Here is a 7,114-nt window from a genome sequence, read left to right on the forward strand (position 1 = left end):
GAAAGAATTTGAATGCATGAAGTGCATCACTTTTCTGTTTTAATATATAAATCTAGGCACACCTTGTACAAGCATCAACAAAAGATATGTATTATGAGTAGCCACTTAGTGAATGGACTGGTGATGGACCCTAGAGGTCAGTGTGAACTAATTCAAATGGAATTTTATAAGATGTATGAGTTAGAGGTGCATGCAGTTTATGAGATTTTCCTAAACAAAATGAATGACAAACTACATCGGGCTTTTCTTTATTGAAAGAGATATTACATAGTATAAGAATTTGGTAAATTGACTTAGAATTTTTATGGCATAGTCTATGATTCCAAATATTAACATTGTGTCTAGGCATAGTTTAAAAAAATGTACTGTTAATAGGCGGATACACACTATGAGACTTATTGGAATGTGAACTAAGAGACTTAGGATTGTCTTTGTTGAATAAGTATAAGCAATATTCATCAAGAAATCCTTTAAGCACAATCAGATTAGATACTTGTGATTTCATAGAACATTTATTAGCAAAGAACTTGAAGTAAACTTTGTTGTCTTTCGCAAATTTGGAGACAAATAAGAGATTCCTTGTGATACTATGAATATAGAGTATATTATTGAGTAAGAGATTAGTGTTAGGCATGCATGATGAGGTCAAATAAGAAGAACCTATAGAATGAACTATTAAGCTATGACCATTACCAACAAGGACTTCATTAGGGTGGATTTTAGAATGAGTATGTTGTAAATTAGAGCTAAGGAAAGTGATATGATGTGATGCACTTGAGTCGGTGAACCAGGATTGAGATTCAAGGCCTTGTGGAATCTTCAACATATCTTGATGTGCTAGAAGTGCAGTTGCTTGTGTGGCTTCGCCTCTCTGGCTTGTCTGACTTGTTTGTCCCTGATTGTTTGTAGTTTGAGTTATTTCTTGGGCTGGGAGTTTGCTTGGTACAAAGTATCGAATATATGTCAATACTCCATGATTGTATGTGCATACTGGTTACAGAGTTGACATGTTGGCCTATTCTCTGAGTTATACATTTTTCTGCCACGGCCTCAACCTCTGAAGCCTCAACCACAACCTTTTTGATGTTGCAGATGGCCATGGCCATTTATAGATTTGGTAGCGAAATTATTGTTCATTCCATTAGTAATGTTAGTTATAGCACTTGGAGTTGTAAGGTCTTGTTGGTACATGTCCATTTGTGCCTCTTGCACATAGACTAAAGCTTCGACCTAATAGATATATTGAAATTCTGGTATCAGATATGAGATGTCGAAGGTAATGTCACGACACTAATATCTGAACAATATAAACAGGATAAAAGATAAAGAATAATAGTACAAGTGACACAAGTAATTGTTAACCCAGTTCGGTGCAAACACACCTACGTCTGGGGGCTACCAAGCCAGGAAGGAAATCCACTAAACAGAATTAGTTCAAAGACTCTCAGTAAACAACTTCAAGTTACAGTCTTTTCACCTAATCTCTACCTGTGTGACTTCTATCTAAGAACTCTTAGATAAGAGATCCTACTCACTCCCCCTCAATCACAGCAGTGATGTAAAAACAAATATTACAAAGAAAGAAGACACTCTTCAAGAACACATACTTGATCTTGCTTAAAAGCTTCAACCAAGTAAACACACATTAATGCTTCAAAGCTTAGAGTGGACAAATTACAACACAAAAGTCAGTCCAATTCAATCATCAATAGGATGAATGAATGGCTCACAATACACAAGCACACACAAGACTAAAACTCTTATTCTCTCTCACTATTTCGTTCGTTATTTCTTGTGTGTTAAAACCAGGTTTTCCATGCCCTTTAAATAGAAGCTTTTGAATGGGCTTGTACACCATAAAACCCTAAATCTATTTTCCCTTTGTATCTTCTTAATAGATGATCATATCTTATTGGAAAATAAATCAATCTGGTTTTAATTACTGCTTGAATGGCGCGTTCAATCTCCACCCCAATCACACACAAATTAGCATGAAAAGCGCAATCACAAAATACATAACATTCAGACTGAATGTTCTGTATACACATGTCTTGACATCGGGTCTGACATCTCAGCTAAATCCTGCACAACCATATTTTAAACACCCTGCAGGAACCTATTATCTCATGTCAAGACAACACTTGTGACAACTTGTGAAAACTCTAGGTTTTACCAAAATTGATGCCAACACATAGAACCAAGAAACTCCCCCTTTGGCAAATTTTGGCTAAAACATACATCAGATTATTTGTTTCACAAGAGAATAATCACAGTATCAGTTCAGCAGCAGAAGTAATAAGACACACATTACTAGCTAAAATAGCAACTAGTAAACACATATTAAACACACATGCGCTTGTGCTCCACCTCCCCCTCAAGCTAGCATTAGTCTGCTCAACACAGACAGAACACTTCTCCCTCTAACAAAACCTTCAACATCACCTGTAATAAACATATTATCTCCAACATCATATGTAACATCACCTTCAACATCATCTCTAATAAACAGATTATCTCCAACATCATCTATAACATCACCTTCAACATCATCTGTATATAGTATAGCATAGCTACTTTAGCTACAACTATTTTAGCTACTTTCTCCCCCTTTTTAGCCAAAAGAGACCAAAGAGACAAAATAAGTGTCTATTAGTCAAACAGAATGTCACACAGAATGTCAAAGCAGATTGTTAAGTGTTACAGATCCAAGAACATACACAGCTTTACACAAGCTGAGATAAAATCCATCAAACCAGAAAAATACATATTAAAGCAGCAGAACATAACTGCCAAAAAAATAGAATGACCATCACAACACACCATCAGAAAAGTGGGGGACAACTTCAACAAAACTAGTTAGAGGAGCTTGCATCTTCATCAACATCAGAACCAGAACTGCCACTTGTTTCATCTTTAGTTTCATACCTCTCACTAGAGGTTTGGGCTTTTGCTTCCTTGGCCTGTCCAACATTCTCTCTTTCAGCTTGCTCCAAGCTTGCAATCAGAGCCTCCAAAGCTTCTTTCCCGGCTGTTGCTACCCTTATCCCTGTATCCAATTCTTTACAAGTTTCTTTCAGTTCAGCAACAAGACCACCTTTTGAGGCTGGCTTTTTCACAGCAGATGTCATGACAATGTCTTCGACATGACTGCCTTCAAACAATTTGTCGTGAACTGATATAGGAGGTTTTCTTCTACTAGGAAGATCATTTGTACTTAGAGTTCCAGGGTGTTGGCTCAGGATAATCCCACAAATCATTGAGGGAAAAGCTATGGGCAGCTTTACTGCATTTGTAGAAGCATGTTTGACAATTTGTTCAAATATAAATCTACCATAATCAAATTTCAGCTTGGTTCCAACAGCAAAGCTGAACCTTCCAAGGGCATTTGAAATTGTGGAGATGTGGTTGATAGGCACCCAATTTGCAAACCCTATCTTGTGCAATATGGCATATTTCACAATCAGCTTCCCAGCAGGGAGATGCTTCTTACTAGGCCACTCCTTCACCTATCTTGCTGTAATTTCCGTACAGACCTCATTGTCTGTGGAAGAACCTATCTTGCTGTAATTTCCGTACAGACCCCATTTTCTGTGGCTTCCAGTTCACATGCACCTTCTGTTCCTCTTCCTAGAAACTTGTTAATCACAGTTGGAGAAAATGTGATACACTTCCCTCTTACAAACACTTTACAAAATTCCTTGCTGTTTTTATCAGCAATATCTTCAGGAATGTTGACAACAAATTCTTTAACCAATCCTTCATAGCACTGAGATAACCCAACCACAGTTTTTATTAATCCAACATTTTTAATTAGGTCCATGACCTCTTTGACCTCCACAACATCCTTTCCTAACTCTCTCTCCACAACCACCCTTCTTTGGATCACAAACTTCCATTTTGCTGCTCCATCTTCAAGATGGAAAGAAATATTGTCCAAATGTGCAACAACAACTTTTATAGGGGACTTCCTAACAGTTGTCCTCTTGACAGGGGAGATGTCAGGGACATCTTCTTCAACATCTTCATCGGACTCAGAAATTTCTCTCACTTTCCTCTTATTCACATCAACTTTGCTCCAAGATTTTGAGGGGCCTACACTAGTAGTCTTCTTAGCAGTTTTGGCTGACATCATTTCAGCCACAAACCTACCTTTTCTAGTCTTCATCCTCTTAGCCACACTAGGCTTCAAGTGATGAAGCAAGCTATCATCTTGATCATCCAAACAATCATCTTCTAGGTCAATCACCTTCTTTACAGAATCATGCTTCTTAGACTGTGAAGCATTGGTAGTAGGTGATGCCACCGATTTCTTACCAGATACAGTTTTCCCTAAAGAGCACAAACCTTGAGCAGCCATATCCTTTTCAGACCTAGAGGAATCATCATCCTTCTCATTATGAGGTCCAACCTCGGGAGAGGGGTCCCTTCTTGATAGAGGGGTAGAAACTCCCTTTACAGAATGTCCTTCATTGAGGATTCTAGTGACTAGGTTTCTTATGACACGATCAGTATGATGCATGTCGTCCTTAGAACTAGGGGTATGAGTAGAGCTGGAAGGGATATTCGAGTTGTTACCTTGAGTAAGGCATGCAGTGGCAGATGCATCCATGGGATGGTCGGAGTCAAGAGCTTCGCCTGGAATGACAGACAGGGGAATCACGTCTAAAATATCTTCATCAAGAAAGTCCATTGAAGGCGTTCTATCCTTGTGAGTAGGCTTAGAAATTTGTGAACCAGATGGTGTTTGATGTTGTGACATCTTGTTGTTGTTGTGGAAAGGTTTCAGTTGCCCTAGTAGAGGAGTTTGAGGAAGATGTAGGAAGTTGAAAATGTTTGAGTAGAGGTTGCGTGTGAAAAGGTAATAGATGGAATTTCCAATACTAGGTGATGATTTACTATAAATGGGGCACTTTATTTTAAGTAAGCAGACAATAATTTTATTACCTTTTCCACTCCAGATTAATTGCTACAAATTCTCATAAATACAAATCCCTAATTTTCCTCGTAGAAATTCAAATTGATTTGTATCCAAGGCCTTTGTAAAAATATCAGCTAACTGCATTTCAGTAGAAACATGCTCTAGGACTATAATTTTATCTTCCACTAGTTATCTAATAAAATGATGACGAATATCAATATGTTTTGTCCTGCTGTGCTGAATAGGATTCTTAGAAATATTTATAGCACTCAGGTTGTCACAGTACAATGTCATGACATCTTGCGTGACATTGTATTCAGTCAGCATCTGTTTCATCCATACCAGTTGAGAATAACTACTTCTAGCTGCTATGTATTCAGCTTCAGCAGTGGACAGAGACACACAATTTTGTTTCTTACTAAACCATGATATTAAGTTGTTCCCCAAGAAGAAGCATCCTCCCGATGTGCTTTTCCTATCATCAGCACTTCCAGCCCAATCAGCATCAAGTATCCAGTCAGCACAGATCCAGATCCATGAGTGTACAACATCCCATAGTCACTAGTGCCATTGACATATTTCAGAATCCTTTTCACGTGGTTTATGTGAATGACTTTTGGTTCAGCTTGATATCTAGCATAAACACCTACAGCAAAAGCAATGTCAGGTCTGCTTGCTATGAGATATATCAGACTCTCTATCATGCTTCTGTAGAGACTTTGATCTACACTAACACCATTTTCATCTTTAGAGACTTTCAGATGAGTAGGAGCAGGTGTCCTTTTGTGACTTGCATTCTCCATGCCAAACTTCTTAACAATATTTATGGCATATTTGCTTTGAGATAGAAAGATATAATCTTTCATCTGCTTGACTTGTAGCCCAAGAAAATAGGTCAGCTCTCCAACAAGGCTCATTTCAAATTCAGACTGCATTTGTTTAACAAAATGTTCGACCATCTTATTTGACATCCCACCAAACACAATATCATCCATATATATCTGAGCCACCATGATTTTTCCTCCTTCATTTTTGACAAATAAGGTCTTATCAATGCCTCCCTTTCTATATCCATTGTCAATGAGAAACATTGTGAGTCTATCATACTAAGCCCTGGGGGCTTGTTTCAGCCCATAGAGGGCTTTCCTCAACTTATACACATGCTTTGGAAGATTTGGGTATGTAAACCTTTAGGTTTTTCAACATACACTTCCTCATTTAAGTAATCATTCAAGAAGGCACTTTTTACATCCATTTGGAACAGTTTAAACTTCAGAATACATGCCATTCCAAGCAATAGTCTAATGGACTCCAGGCGAGCTACAGGGGTTCATCAAAGTCAACTCCTTCAACTTGAGTGTATCCTTGTGCTACCAATCTTGCTTTATTTTTAGTAACCACCCCTTGTTCATCAAAAATATTCTTGTAAACCCACTTGGTTCCAATAACATTTATTCCTTCAGGTCTTGGAACCATTTCCCATACTTCATTTCTCTTGAATTGGCCTAACTCTTCCTGCATGGCATTGATCCATAATTCATCAGTTAAGGCTTCTTTGACATTCCTGGGCTCAATCTTGGACACAAAAAAACCATGTGAGATCACTTCCCTTGATCTAGTTGTGACCCCTTTATTTGGGTCTCCTATAATGAGATCTTTAGGATGATCCTTCTGAATTCTGATAGAGGGTTCCTTATTAATTTTGTCAGCTTCAGGTTCAGCTTGAGTGGGTTCACTCTCATTACTTTTGTTTGGGTAATCAGTTGGGGCATCATTTAGAGATGTCTCAACATCGTCTGTGACATCAATCTATTGATCATCAACCATAACATTGATAGATTTCATCATTAATTTTGTTCTGGAATTAAAGACCTTAAATGCTCTGCTGTTTGTTGAGTAACCCAGAAATATTCCTTCATCACTCTTGGGATCCATCTTCCTTCTTTGTTCACGATCAGTCAAGATATAACATTTACTACCAAACACATGGAAGTATTTGACAGTAGGTCTTCTTCCTTTCCAAACTTCATATAAAGTAGTTGGAGTCCCTTTCTTCAAGGTTACTCAGTTGTGAACATAGCAGATTGTGTTCATAGCTTCAGCCCATAAGTGGTAGGGCAATTTCTTAGCATGAATCATAGCTTTGGCAAATTCTTGGAGAGTTCTATTTTTCCTTTATACCACACCATTTTGCTA

Source organism: Lathyrus oleraceus, chromosome 5 (genome assembly GCF_024323335.1).
Source record: "Lathyrus oleraceus cultivar Zhongwan6 chromosome 5, CAAS_Psat_ZW6_1.0, whole genome shotgun sequence".
Classification (NCBI taxonomy): Eukaryota; Viridiplantae; Streptophyta; class Magnoliopsida; order Fabales; family Fabaceae; genus Lathyrus; species Lathyrus oleraceus.